The sequence below is a fragment of the Stegostoma tigrinum genome, chromosome 11 (genome assembly GCF_030684315.1).
Source record: "Stegostoma tigrinum isolate sSteTig4 chromosome 11, sSteTig4.hap1, whole genome shotgun sequence".
Lineage (NCBI taxonomy): Eukaryota > Metazoa > Chordata > Chondrichthyes > Orectolobiformes > Stegostomatidae > Stegostoma > Stegostoma tigrinum.
The window spans coordinates 9,019,231-9,035,629 of NC_081364.1; positions in this window are offsets into that span (position 1 = coordinate 9,019,231).

Consider the following 16,399-nt stretch of genomic DNA (forward strand, 5'->3'; position numbering starts at 1 on the left):
CATTTGAATCCCTCTATGATCTTTTCCTTTCCTTAGTTCTGTGACCCAATTGCCCCGGCTTTTGCCAAATCCTGTGCTTCTCTGATTCTGATCCCTTGTACCCACTTTCTTCATTCTAAATCACTATTGACCGCTGACCTCCAACATCTACCACTGCGGAATCCTCTTCCAAAACACCTCCACTGTTGTTCCCTCTGTTGCCTCTTAAATAATTTACCTTTTGGTCAGATAGATTGGCAAAAGAACAATAGGAGAGATTCCGAATTTTATTTTAAGAATTGTTGGAAAAAGACACATTTCATCAAAGCTTTTCATCTTGCAGTCATCAGGACAGTTGCAAGAATACCAAAAGAGGGGAAATCTGTCATTTATAATGTATGAGAAGAAGTACTGATTGATTGACTCTGGTTATTCAAGGTTTTGCCATAGACAATGCAGCAATTAATGATGAATAACTATTTTAGGGCAAGCTGCGGTTAGATTAAAACCAGATTGGTTTATGCAGATTGTTTAGGGCATTACCCTTAGTGAAGATTCAGTTAGAAACTGTCACTTTTTCTACACAAGGCAAGTTGTTACAATTTCTAAAACACTACCTGAAAGGACCTTGGAAACAGATTCAATAATTCCTTTCAAAAGGACATTGGGCAAATACATACATGGATAAAAGTGAAAACAAGATTTGTATTTCATGAACTTAGGACTTCAATCAATGAAACAGTTGTGATGTGTAGTCACAGTGCTAATGTACAAATCATGGCAGTCAATATGCAAATAACAAGACTCCCAGAAATAGCAATATAATAGCATGCAGATTACTGGACTTTTTTTAATGTCACAGGGCCAATATTAGGCATGAAATTGGCGTGAATTCCTCAGTTTTTCTTCAAAACAATGCCATAGGATGTTTTATGTCCAATCTGCGATCAGATGGCCTCAATGGAACATTTCACTCAGAAGGTGTGGTGTAAGTCTCCAAAGGACTGACTTGAACACACAGCCTTCTGACTTAAAGCTATGTCCTATTGAATCATTGCTTATGTGTTTAATGAACAATGGCAAGAAGTGAGACTAATTTGGTTGGTCTTTCAAAGACCTGGCACAGGCATGATTGATTGAGTGACCTCCACTGTATCTTCTCATTCCATAAATCTGCGCGCGAACTGGTAAGTTTGAACATGATGATATTGGTACTTTTCAGAAAGAGATTGCCAGTTATAGTTTCATGAGCTGAAGATGGCAGCAGCTGATTTGAAAAAGCAAGCATGTGTGTAGGCAGGTAGCTGATTATCAGCTGCCAAAGCTGTCTGTAGTTATAAATTTGCTTAGTCAGCTCACTCGGATGATAACAGTCTCACAATGAGGTCAAGTTCCACTCTAGGAGTAGAGCATGATTTCTATGCTGAAACTATAATACGATACTCTGTTCCAGTGCCTGCTTATTACATTCATTAGCCCCATTCAGCACATAATGTGCTGTGAATGATGATTATTGGAGTCAATATCCTGTAACCTCCAGTCTGCTGCAATGCAGCTTAAAATACCATTGTCAAACACAGACACAAATGTAACCGCACAAGAACATAAGATGCAGGAAGAGAATTAGGCTACTCAGCCCACCGAGTCTGCTCCACCATTCAATCGTGGCTGATGTTTTTCAACACCATCATCCTGCTTCCTCCCCATAACCCTTGAACCCCATAACAATCAAGAACCTATCCATTTCTGTCTTAAATACAATCAATGACTTTGGCCTCCACAAACTTCAATCGCAACAAGTTCCACAGATTAACCATCTCAGTTCCAGAGGGTCAGTCTTTCACTCTGAGGCTGTATCCTCAGGTCCTACTCTCTCCTACTAGCAGAAATATCATCCCCCTGTTCAATCTACGCAGGCATCTCAGGATTCAATCTGTTTCAATGATATTCCCCCTCATCCTGCTAAACTCTATCGAGTACAGACCCAGAGTCGATAGATGTTCATCTATGACAGGCCCTTTATCCCTGGGTTCATTCTTTCAAACCTCCTCTGACACCTTCCAATACCAGCACATTCTTCCATAGATAAGGGCCTCAAAACTGTGCATAATATTGCAAATGTAGTCTGACCAGAGCCTTATACATCCTCAGCAGTACGTCTTTGCTCTTGTATCTTGTGATTCTAGCCCTCTTGAAATGAATGCTAGCATTGCACTTGCCTTCCCAAATGCCAACTGAACCTACATGTTAAACTTAAGAGAATCCTGAGCAAGGACTCTAAAGCCCCCTTGTGCTTCAGATTTCTGAAACCTTTCCCCATTTAGAAAATAGTCTATGCCTCTATTCTTCCTCCAAAAGTGCAAAACATCACATTTTTCCACACTGTGTTCCATCTGCTACTTATTTGCCCAGTCTCCTTGCCTGTCCAAGTCCTTCTACACTCTCCCCACTTCCTCAGCACTACCCGTCCCTTCACGTATCTTCGTGACATCTGCAAATGTAGTAAAATGCCCTTGGTTCCTTTATCCAGATTGTTAATATATAACATGAATAATTGTGGTCCCAACACTAACCCCTGTGAATCTTCCTGGGTCACTGCCTACTGTCCTGAAAAGTACTCCTCTATCCCTACTTTCTGCCTTCTACCAGTTAACTAATCCTCTGTCCATGCAGATACATTGCCCCTAACACCATGAACTCTTACTTTGTTTAGCAGATTTCTGTTCAGTATCTTGTCAAAGACCTTCTAGAAATCCAAATAGATTACATCCACCAGCACTCCTTTGTCTAAATTGCTCGTTACCTACTCAAACATTTCTAACAGATTTGTCAGGCATGACATCCCTTTGATGAAGCAATGCTGACACAGTTTGATTTTATCATGCACTTTTAAGTACTCCACAAAATCATCCTCAGCAATGAACTCTAAAATCTTACCCATGACCGAGGTCAGGGTAACCGACCTATAGTTTATTGTCTTCTCCCTCCCGCCATTCTTCAACAGGGATGCTACATTAACCATTTTCAAGTTCTCTGGTATCCTCCCTGGCTTTGGGGATTCCTGAAAGATCACCACCAATGCCTCAACAATTTCCACAGCTATATCACAGAATCCCTACAGTGTGGAAACAGGTCCTTCAGCCCAGCAAGTCCACACTGACTGTCAGAGCAACCCACTCAGACATATCCCCCTAATCGACACATCTCAGAACACTATGGGCAATTTAACATGGGCAGTCCACCTAGCCTGGACATCTTTGGACTGTGGGGGTAAACTACAGTACCCAGAGAAAACCCACACAGACATGAGGAGAACATAAAAACGCCACACTGATAGTTGCAAGAGGGTGGAATAAAATCCAGGTCCCTGGCACTGTGAAGCAGCAGTGCCAACCACTGAGCCACGATGCCGCCTTCAGAACCCTGGGGGGTATTCCATTTTATCTGGGTGATTTATCCACCTTCAGACTTTTCAGCTTTTCGCACCATCTTAGTGATAGCCACTACATTCATCGTGGCCCCCTGACTCTCTTAAAAGTTTTGGTATGCTAAAGATGTCACCCACTATGAAAACTAATAGAAAGTACCTATTCAGTTCTTCCACCATTTCTTTGCTCCCCATTACTACTTTTCCAGCCTCAAGTTCCTGGTCAACTGGCACACAATGGTCTTCTCCTGCTCCTGTCTTTTATGTTCATACACAGTCTGTGGCCTGGAAGATGGAAATATGTAGAAGTTCAGCAGATGTGTTCTCCAAATTTAAAGAGGGCAGGGCATGAAAATTTGATGTCCCCACCAGTCAGGTCTCTTAACGTCTCAATGGCCAGCAGAGGTTGCTGTGCACTCATTATTCTCATGCCAATCGCAATGGTTCAGCGCAGAATTTGCTGACATTTCTGCATGCAACCTCAGCTGTGAGCTAAGTAAGTCAAATTTGTTTTGCCCTCAGAGGCCAGGGTGACATGTGACAATGTGTCAGCCAAATTCTCAGAACTGCCATGTGGCAGCAACAAAACCTACTTACCTGTTTCAGTTTGTGCCTCCGGCTCCTTGTGCTTATTGTATACAATGCTGTGATTCAGCCTGACAGTCTGTTATGGGTCTGTTAGCTGCTCACACACAGGGATCATTTGGTTTCCTGTCATGTCTCCTTCAAATTTTTTTATATGTTTTGTTTTTCAAATGAACTAACTCATGGAGTCATTCAATTCCTGATGAGTGATTGATTATTGTACATTATCATTACTAAAACAGATATTGCTGGCAAGTTTAGCAATTATTGCCTGTTTATGCATGCCCTTGAAAGTTCGAATGCTGAATTTCATGTGGGAAGGCCATCACCCACAATATGTCTTCAAGTAGGAAGTCTGAGCATTTTGTTGGTGAAGGAATGTTGATATATCATCTAGCCAAGGTGGCTTGTGATGTTCAAAAGGAATTCGCAACAAACAACTGCACCTCCCAGTCGCAAACCATTTTCACTTCCCCTCCCATTCTTTAGATGACATGTCCATCATCGGCCTCCTGCAGTGCCACAATGATGCCACCCGAAGGTTGCAGGAACAGCAACTCATATTCCGCTTGGGAACCCTGCAGCCCAATGATATCAATGTGGATTTCACCAGCTTCAAAATCTCCCCTTCCCCCACCGCTTCCCTAAACCAGCTCAGTTCATCCCCTCCCCCCACTGCACCACACAACCAGCCCAGCTCTTCCCCTCCACCCACTGCATCCCAAAACCAGTCCAACCTGTCTCTGCCTCCCTAACCTGTTCTTCCTCTCACCCATCCCTTCCTCCCACACCAAACCGCACCCCCATCTCCTACCTACTAACCTCATCCCACCTCCTTGACCTGTCCGTCTTCCCTGGACTGACCTATCCCTTCCCTACCTCCCCACTTATACTCTCTCCACCAATCTTCTTTTCTCTCCATCTTCGGTCCGCCTCCCCCCCTCTCCCTATTTATTCCAGAACCCTCACCCCATCCCCCTCTCTGATGTAGGGTCTAGGCCCGAAACGTCAGCTTTTGTGCTCCTGAGATGCTGTTTGGCCTGCTGTGTTCATCCAGCCTCACATTTTATTATCTTAAGTTCACTAATGACCTTGCTTTATGGAAGGAAGCCTCCCATCCTTGCCTCCTTTACATATGACTACAATTTGGTTTGTTCTTAGTTGGCCTCTGGGTAATAAAGGCTGGGTCAGCTGACAGAGCCCACATCCCATGAACAAAGGGAGAAACACAAGCTCTCAACTCCAAATTCTGCCATTGGTTGCTCAACATGATCATTCTCACAGAATTCCATCATTCTACAGCCAATCAGAAAATGAGATTCTTTGTAGTGTGATTGCTGAAATTCTGCTAAACAGCTTTTATCACCTCCTCTCCAATATTTTAATGACCATTAAACAAAACTGTTTGAAACAAGTGGGTAAAACTCTCTTGTTCTTCATAGTAATAGTCAAGACATTAATCTTGAATTGCTGAAGAGCTTAGAACAACTCTGAAAAGGATAAGACCATGAGGCTCAGGAGCAGAAATAGGCTATTTGGCCCATCAACTCTGATCTGCAATTCAATTAAATCTATATAATTACACAGAATTGATAACTCAATAGGCTGACATAATGATCCATGGCTTCTTCCAAAAGACCAAAAGACCATAAGACATAGGAGTGGAAGTAAGACCATTTGGCCAATCGAGTCCACTCCGTCATTTAATCATGTCTGATGGGCATTTCACCTCCACTTCCCTGCACTCTCCCCATAGTCCTTAATTCCTTGTGAGATCAAGAATTTATCAATCTCTGCCTTGAAGACATTTAATGTCCCAGCCTCCACTGTACTCTGTGGCAGTGAATTCCACAGGCCCACCACTCTCTGGCTGAAGAAATGTTTCCTCATTTCCGTTTTAAATTTACCCCCTCTTATTCTAAGGCTGTGCCCACGCGTCCTAGTCTCCCCACCTAACGGAAACAACTTCCTAGCGTCCACTCTTTCTAAGCCATACATTATCTTGTAAGTTTCTATTTGATCTCCCCTCAACCTTCTAAACTCTAATGAATACAATCCCAGGATCCTCAGCCGTTCATCGTACGTTAAACCTACCATTCCAGGGATCATCCGTGTGACTCTCCGCTGGACACGCTCCAGGGCTGGTATGTCCTTCCTGAGGGGTGGGGCCCAAAATTGGACACAGTATTCTAAATAGGGATTTTTTCTTCTTTCCATTTCTCTTAATTTGACCCTTGATATACCCTTCTGCTTCTTTCTCCCTCGTGTGCTTGACTAGCTTTGCCTCAAATTCTTCTCTGCTAATCATTTCAACCACACCCTTGGTAGAAAGTTGCACATTCTCATCACTCTCTGAGTAAAGCTCTTTCTCCTGAATGCCTGGTTGGACTTATTGCTCATTATCTTATGTAGGATCATAGAAACAGGATAGAAATAGCCATTCAGTCCATCAATCCCAATTTGCCATACCGTTTAATCATTGGTGAGCATTTCCCCTCAGTGTGACTTTCCCATGCTTTCTCCACATTCAATGATAGAATTAGTCTCCTGTTTGTCTTGGATATGTTCAATGATTGCACAGCACTCTACTGTTGAGAATTCTGAAAAGTCACCACCGTCAGAATGATGGCATTTCTCATTTCAGTGTAAAATATTTCACCATTTATCCTCAGATGTTGTCCCCTGGTCTGAGGCTCATCAGTCAGGAGAAATATTTTATCTGTGTCTATCTTGTCACACTCTGTAAGAATTTAGCAAGGTTGAATGAGGTCACCCCTCAGATTTCAAAATTCTTGGGAATTCTGTCCCAATTTCCTGAATTTCTGTTCATAAAACAGCCCTGCCATCCCAGGGATTAATCTGGTGGAATAAAAAGAGAGATGGCTGGAAAAACTTAGTAGATATGGCAGCATCTGTGAAGAAAGGAAACAGATTTAATGTTTTGAGTCCAATATGACTGTTCTTCATAGAGCAAGGCAATTATGTGGAATTAAGATTGTGGTTAACATAAGGCTATAGAGTACAGAAGCAGAATTAGGCCATTTGGCCCATCAGGATTTTTTTGTCATTCAATCATGTCTGACATGTTTCTCAATCCCTTTCTCCAGTCCTCTCCCTGTAATCCTTGACCCCCTGACTAATCAATAAACTATCCATCTCTGCCTTAAAGACACTCAATGACTTGGCCTCCACATCTTTTTCCAGCAATGAGTTCCACAGAATCACCACCCAGCGACTGAAGATACATCTCCTCTTCTCAGGTCTAAGGTTCACAAGGTCAATTCCTGGAATGGCAGGACTAACATATATTGAAAGATTGGAGCGACTGGGCTTGTATACACTTGAGTTTAGAAGGATGAGAGGGGATCTGATTGAGACGTATAAGATTATTAAGGGATTGGACACTCTAGAGGCAGGAAGCATGTTTCTGCTGATGGGTGAGTCCAGAACCAGAGGACTCAGTTTAAAAATAAGGGGTAGGCCATTTAGAACAGAGTTGAGGAAAAACTTCTTCACCCAGAGAGTGGTGGATATATGGAAAGCTCTGGTCCAGAAGGCAGTGGAGGCCAACTCTCTGGATACTTTCAAGACAGAGATGAATAGACCTCTTAAAGATAGTGGAATCAAGGGTTATGGGGATAAGGCAGGAACAGGATACTGATTGTGGATGAGCAGCCATGATCATAATGAATGGTGGTGCTGGCTCGAAGGGCCTAATGGCCTACTCCAGCACCTATTGTCTATTGTCTATTGTTGTGCCATCAGCTCCTAGTCTCTCCTCCTACTAGTGGGAATATCTTCCTCATGTTCACACTATCCAGACCTCTCAGTATTTTGCAAGTTTCAATCAGATCTCCCTTCATTCTTCAAAGTTCCACCAGGTACAGAGCCAGAGTTCTCAACCACTCTTCATTGGATAATCCCTTCAAAAACAGCATTATTCTTGTAAATCTCTGTTGGACCCCCTCCAATTTCAGCATATCATTCTTTAGATAAGGAGTACCAAACTGCTCACTTCATTCCAAATTCAATCTGACTAAAGCCTTATACAGCCTCAGGAGTACATCCCTGGTCTTGTATTCCAATCCTTTCAGAAATGAATGCTAACATTGCATTTCCCTCCTCACCTGCCAACTGAACCTACATGTTCACCTTCAGAGAATCATGAACTCATTATTTTGCGCAGATTTCCAAAACATCTCCCGTTTTGGAAAAGAGTCTATGCCTCTGCTCTTCTGGCAAAGTGCAATACCTCACAGTTTCCCACATTACATTCTATCTGCCACTTGTTTGCCCACTCTCCAAATCCATCCTTCTACACTGCGCTCAAATAATTAATGTGTAACGTGAATAGTAGTGGTCCAATACCAACGCCCATGGAACTCTTCTAGTCACTGGCTGCCATCCTGAAAGATTCCCCTTTATCTGCACTTTTTGCCATTTGCCAGTCAGCCAATCCTCTATCCATGCCAGTATCTTGCCTCTGGTATACCATGGGCTCTTATCTTAATTAGCAGCCTCATATGAAAGGCCTTCTGGAATTTCAAATACATCATGTCCAATGGATCTCCTTTGTCTAACACGCTTATTGCCTACTCAGAGAATTCTAAGAGATCTGTGGAGCCTGACCTCCACTTGACAAAGCTGTGCTGACTCAACTCTATTTCACCTGGCACTTCCAAGTATTCCACAATCTCAAGATCTCACTTTATCATGAACTCTAAAATCTTACCAATAACCAAGATCAGGTTAACTGACCTATAATTTCCTGTCTTCTGCCCTTGTCCCTTCTTAAACAGGCGTGTTACATTAGCCATTCCCCAGTCCTCTGGGACTCTTCTTGACTCCTGATATTCCTGAAAGATCACCACCGATGCCTCTACAATCTCTTCTGCTAACTCTTTCAGAACCCTGGGATGTAGTCCATCTAGTCTGGGCGATTTATCCACCTTGAGACCCTACAGCTTCCTAAGCACCTTGTCCTTTGTGGTGACCACTACGCTCATCTCTGACCCCTAAGTCTCTTGAAATGTGCTCACTAACATTGAATGGCCTGTTTCTGTGCTGTAGAATCTGTTGAATTCTATGACTTATGTATTTTGTGGAATGATTTCTACAAACGATCCCAAAAATCTGAGGAATTCTAAGGAATAACTTAACAAGTTGATACCTCCAGCTCATAATAAGGTGGGGGAAAATACACATGTAAGCACTCTAATCTAGATCTTACTTCCTCTGAGAGGTAGTTAAAGTTCTTTCGTTGTTTTATTGGAGAGAGTTTTATTTGCCCCTTAATTGTCCCGTAATGTGGAATCCGCGACATATATGTAGTTTGGTAAGTAGTGATCGATTCCCATCTCTGATAACGCAACTAAATGGGTTTTGGTAATTACTTTGTGGTTTTCCTGAATATCTCCAGGTTTTAAAAATTAGATTACCACTATCGTCAGATTTGGATGGTTTGTATTATAAACAGGTCATGCTTGCCTTTTGGCAAGAATGATCCAGATTCTGTAAGGTCTGAGTGGTTCATTTACATTGACAAAATCTACAATACCTTAATTTCTGTGACTGCACAACTTTAATTTGGTTTGGGAAGGTTTAATTTCTCATAGAAGTCTCAGTGCATAAAATAATGAACAGTAGACAGTTCGAGGGATATTGAGGAAACAGAGGGACAAATGGAAAGGTTTTTTTTCCTGTGATAACAAAGTGTGGTGCTGGATGAACACAGCAGGCCAAGCAGCATCTTAGGAGCACAAAAGCTGACGTTTCGGGCCTACATCCTAGATGAATACCCTACACCCTTATTATCTCGGATTCTCCAGCATCTGCAGTTCCCATTATCTCTGAAACAGTTTTTTTTTCCTGTTGCATTTCTCATGGGATCAAGGTGTTGCAAAGTAACATCTTTTGAAGTGTAGTCATTGCTGCAAAATGGAATATGGTTCAGCCATTTTGCGTAATAAGATCCTGCAAACAGCAAGGTATTATTGATCAAATAATCTGGCTTTTGTGCTGTGAATTGAGGAATAAATATTGTCAAGGCCAACAAGTAAAACTCTCCCACTCTTTCCTTCTTCACTCAGTCATGTCTAACAATAAAGTTCAAAGCCATTGTGTGGCCTGCTGAGGAGTCCTACACTCCAGTCCTCAACTGACATTCCAAGGTGGACAACTGGCGTAAATCTGTCAGCAGCTGTGCAGGTGGCAGCGCTCTGAAAAAATGCAAACATGATGTCAGCATAGACTTCTTAATCTGTGGAGCACAGAATGTATAAGATGGGAGAGATTGAGAGTGAGGAAAGTAGTAAGAGGGAGTTTGAGAGGGAGGGTGAGTGACTGTGTGAGAGGAACAGAGAATTTGTGAGAGAGAGGAAGGGCGAGTGGGAGCGAGTATGAGGGGCTGAAAGCATGTGTGTGCAAGTGGAATAACAGGGGTGTGTATATGAATCTTGAGACTGAAAGTGATCCATCCACAAAGCAGGCTAGGAGAGAAGAGTCAGGATGAAGGGTGATATACTTCCAAATCCTCACTGTCGTATGAGGATCACTAAGGACAGCTTAGGTAGTACATCACTAGAGGCAATCACACAAGATCAGCATCAGCTAAACCTAACACTGCAAATCAGCTCTGGCCCCATCACTTTCACTGGTGATCAGACTTTGGACCTAATCTATCCTTCTCTGGCTCTTTGCCAAGACACACTGTTTTAATAGATAACTTTGCTGCTTGACTTTGTTGAATTATCACTTTCATTGACTACTATTTCATTTCATACATTGATTTATTCTTTTGGATTTTTATTTTCTAAAATACATTTACTCTTGTGGAAAACCTTGAACTTTATGAAATTTGTTTACTAGCCAGACCCACATTAATGTGGTTGACATTTAACTGCCCTCAGAAATGACCTAATAATCCATTCAATTGTATCAAACCACTAAAACTTTTTTCAAAGGAATGTAACTGGGTAGGCCGCCTAGCAACAGTCTATGCATTAGGAATGACAGCAACAAACTCAGACCGTTAAGAGTCCTCTTTACTAACATCTGGGAATGAATGCAAACATTGGGAGAACTGTCTCACTGACTAGTCAAGCAACGACCTGAAATAATCTTACTTACAAAATCATACCTCATGTACAATATAGCACACAATGCCATCAATAGCTCTGGTATGTCCTGTCCCACTGGAAGGATAGAGCCAGCAGAGGCAGTGACATAGAGATATACAGTCAGGAGAATGTTGCCCAGGGACTCACCAACATTGTCTCCAGACACCATAAAGCCTATCTGCATCAGGTTAAACCTTGGAAAGGAAACCTTGTGCTGATTACCACATACCACACACTTCTCCATCCCCTAACCCAGCCCCAAACTCTCAGCTGGTGAATCAATGCCCCTCCAGTTTGAACACCACTTGGAGGAAGCATTGAGAGTGACAAGGCCACAGAATGTTCTCAGATAAGGGACTTCAATGCCCATCATCCGCGGTGGCTTGGCACCACTATTGCTGACAAAGCTGATTGAGCCTGAAAGGACATTGTTACTAGATGGGATCAATCGCAGGGGGTGGGGAAATCAACAAAAAGAAAAAAAAATTGTTCTCACTCTCACCAATTTGCCTGACTCACTTGCATTTGTCCATGACAGCACTGGTAAGAAGACAGGCCGTATTGTGCTTACGGTGGTGAAGTTTTGTCTGAGAATTCTTGTTTGACAATACCCTCCTCATGTTGTGTGCTAAGTGGGATATATTTTGAAAAGATTGTCCAACTCAAGATGGGTATCCATGAGACACTGTGGGTCATCATCAGCAGCAGAATTGTTTGCCAGAACAGTATGTATCCTCATGATCTGGCATATCTCCCACTCTACCATTACCATCAAGCCAGGGAATTAATCCTGGTTCAACAGAGAGTGCAGGAGGGCATGTTGGGAATAGTACCAAGCATACCTAAAAATGGTGGTGCCAACCTGGTGAAGCTACAATATAGAACTATTTGTGTGCCAAACCGCATTAGCAGCAGGTTATAGATAGGGCTATCTGATCCCACAGCCTAAGGATCAGATCAGTCTTGCAATGTCCAGTCGTGAATGGTGCTGGATAATGAAACAACTCATTAGAGGAGGAAGCTCCTCAATGCAGGCGTAGCCCAGTACATCAGTGCAAAAGGTTATGCTGGATCATTTGCAACAATCTTCATCCAGAAATGCTGAATGGATTATCTATTCCCATGTCGTCAAAAGGTCTCCAGCATAAGAGATGTCAATCATCAACCTATTCAATTAACTTCATATGAAATGGCCCAAAGCACTGGAAACTGCAAATGCTGTGGATCCTGACAGCATTCTGGCAATAGTATTGAAAACCATTCAAAACTTGCCACATCCCTAGCCAAGCTATTCCAAGACTATCACAACTCTGGCCTCTCCCCAGCAATGTAGAAAATTGTCTAGGTATAAGCTGTACCTAAAAAGCAAGACAAATCTAATCTCTCAAATTATCACCCCAGCAGACTACTCTCAATCATCAGTAAAGAATGTGTTGGTGAGCAGTCTATTGCTGAGCAAATGCTGGTTGATAGCACTGTTCATGATGACTTCTATCACTTTATTGATGATTGAGAGTAGCCTACTGAAGTGATAGTTGGATTGGCTCAGAGATAGTAGGAACCGAAGAAGGGTCTAGGCCCGAAACATCAGCCTTCCTGCTCCTCTAAGGCTGCTTGGCCTGCTGTGTTCATCCAGCTTTACACCGTGTTATTTCTGATAATTGGATTGGTTGGATTTGTCCTGTTTCTGCCAGGACCACTCAGCTCCTCACCTCATTACAGCAACAATTGCCAGACAGGAGTGTTTCCCCTCAGTGGGGTAACATTTTAGTGGTGAAGGGCATTTAGTCTCTGATTTCGAGTAAGTGTCCTTCAAGGCAGATTTCACAACAACACAAAATCGCTGAGCCAAGGCTGCTAGCCAACTTCCTACCTTTGAGGATGACTTCAACTGTGATCTTGGGTTCATGTAGTGCTACAGGGGACCCCATCACACTCTATACTCTCACATAGAAGCACATATACACACTCTCTCTCTCTCTCTCTCTCTCTCTCTCACACACACACACACACACACACACACACACACGTGCACACACACGCACACACACACACACACTCTCTTTCTCTCTCTCTCACACACACACGCACACGCACACGCACTTTTCAAATAAACTTGTTGGGCTATAACCTGGTGTCATGTGATTGTTGACCCTGCCCACCCCAGTCCAACCTTCACAGCTTTGGTTCAAACATGGTCAACATTCTCTCCACTGGTTGGAATCATGCCTGGCACAGAAGAAGATAGTCATGGTGGTTGGAGGTCAGTCATCAAACCTCAAGGACTTCTCTGCAGGAGTCCGTGACTGGACATTCCCTTCCAAGTTACTCACCATCCTGACTTGAAAATATGTTACGATTCCTTCAGTGTCACTAGTACAAAGTTATGGGGCACCCCCGCCTAACAAAATTTGGATGTATCTACATCAAACAGGTTGCAGCAGTTTAAAAAGGAGCTCACCAACACCTTCTCAAGGGCAATTAGGGATGGGCAATAAAGATTGGAGCGACTGGGCTTGTATACTCTTGGGTTTAGAAGGATGAGAGGGGATCTGATTGAGACGTATAAGATTATTAAGGGATTGGACACTCTGGAGGCAGGAAGCATGTTTCCGCTGATGGGTGAGTCCAGGACCAGAGGACACAGTTTAAAAGTAAGGGGTAGGCCATTTAGAACAGAGTTGAGGTAGAACTTCACCCAGAGAGTGGTGGACATGTGGAATGCTCTGCCCCAGAAGGCAGTGGAGGCCAACTCTCCGGATGCTTTCAAGAAAGAGATAGACAGAGCTCTTAAAGATAGTGGAATCAAGGGTTATGGGAATAAGGCAGGAACAGGATACTGATTGTGGATGAGCAGCCATGATCATAATGAATGGTGGTGCTGGCTCGAAGGGCCAAATGGCCTACTCCAGCACCTATTGTCTATTGTCTATAAATGCAAACACAGCCTACCCCATGAATGAATTTTTTCTAAAATCTATGTCAGAGGGCAGATAGGGACTCAACTTGGCTTCACATCAGAAAGAGAGAAACTTTGGGAATAAGGAACCCAAACAATTCTATGCCAGGAATGCCAGCCTGGATTTTGTGCTCCAGTCTTCAATCATGTAACATTTCAACTCAAAGCAACAGCATACAGTAGGAAAATGTAATGTATGCAGGGTAGTTTGATTTTTGTAGGATAATAGATTGGCACATTCCCAAGGTTATTACAGCACTTTTGAATTACTTAGTGCACTAAATATATTTCAAGCAACAATCAGCAGCTGCCCATGAGAAGCAGGCGTTGTGTACATCCATGATGACAATATTCAAACATTCACTCCCAGTAGGAGCTGGGGACCACATTAGGTAAAATAAACATTGCAGAGATTTTACTGAATGCCTCTGGGAGATGTTACACTAAGATCAGGCAATGGTTCAAGTGCTCTGAGCCACGATGCAGGGAGTCTACGAGTCCTAGAGTTCAAGAAGAAAGCGATTCGATATTTTTAAACCAAACCCTTATGCTGAAGGCTCTCTATAAATTCAAGTTGCGGTTGTTTCTGAAATCGTTGATTGGATTTAGGAATATGTTTGAAAGGAAACTTTCAGAGTTTCTCCATGTAGGGTTCAGTCGGGTTTTGTGAGGACCACTGATTTGACAGGTTGTCACATTCATTGTCAGTGGTGCTTCTAAAATAACCACTGCAAGCAACATTGAGACCTTGGAATCTCAACTCCTGTCCACCTCTCTTCCTGCAGCGTAATGTCTAATTCTGCGTGATGATGCAAAACTGGCAAAATGTAATTGTACAGTCCTTCTCATGGGCTTTCCTGTTTTAAATTAATCTTGGTGGACACAGGAAGCTGGTCTCACCCTGACATCCAGTACCTGATGACCAACATACAAAAGGATTAAAGTCAGCCACCCAGCCTTTCGAGCCTGCTCCCCCATTCATTACGATCATGGTTGATCTGATATTAACTTCTACTCTACTTTCCTGATTATCCCCAACAATCTTTCATCCCATTGGTCATCAAGAATCTATCTACCTTTGCCTTAAAAATATTTAAATATCCTGCTTTTTGAGGAAGAAAATTCCAAAGACTTACAACCTTAGGAGAGATGTTTACTCATCCCTGCTTTAAATGAATGAAATCCTTAATTTTTAAACAATGACCTGTAGTTCTGGATTCTCCCACAAGAGGAAACATCATTTTTGATCAAGTCCCTTCAGGATCTTATACGTTTCAATTAAGTTCCCTCTGATTCTTCTAAACTCCAGAACTGGGTTTCCTCCGGGTGCTCCAGTTTCTTCCTGCAGTCCAAAGATGTGCAGGCCAGGTGGATTGGCCATGTTAAATTACCCAGTTGTGCTTATGAATGTATAAATTAGGTGGGTTATACGGTTTTGGGTCTGGGTGGGATGCTCCGAGGGTCGGTGTGGACGTGTTGGGCCAAAGGGTCTGTTTCCACTCTGTAGGGTTTCTAAAAAAAAGGCAATCATAAGGCGTAAGGCAATCCACTCATTCCAGGCACTAGTTCAGTAAACAGCCATGATGTAATGAGGACAGCCAGGTGGACTCATGGAATATGAGCTACCTGATTGTCCAATCAGGGAATCCTGGCTGACAGATATAAACAGGAAGGTCAGAAGCTTTGCTCACTCTAGGAGCTGTCTTTGATGAAGCAGTTTGGAGTCATGTATTATGAAGAAATAAATAAAGGGTGACTTGGTGTTGGGTTATCAGTCTCCGTGATGTTCCTTCATAAACTTAGTCTGAACTGCTTTCCAACATATTAACATCCTTCCATATTGGTGGTCAATGTTATACACATTATTCCAGGTGCTGTCTCACCAAAACCCTGTATAACTGAAGCATAACCTTCTGACTCTTGCACTTAATTCCCCTTGCAAAAGGAAACATAACATTCTATTAGCTTCCCTGATCACTTGCGTTAATTGCGTACAAACCTTCTGTGATTCATGCACTTGATCTCTCTGCATCTCAGAGCTCTGCAACCTCTCACCATTTAGATAATGTTTTTAAAATAAATCTTTCGGCCAAAATGATAATTTCATGCTTTTCCGCATCGTACTTCATTTTCCAGACGTTCGCCATCCACTTAATCTACTTACATCTCTCTGTAGGCTCCTGTTCAGAATTGACTCTGCCATCTATAACTATGTCATCAGTGAATTTCGCCATTATATCTTTGGTCCCTTCATCCAAGCCATTTACATAACACTAAAGAGCCGAGGCCCCAGCACCGACTCCTATGACACACCATTCACGACATCCAGCT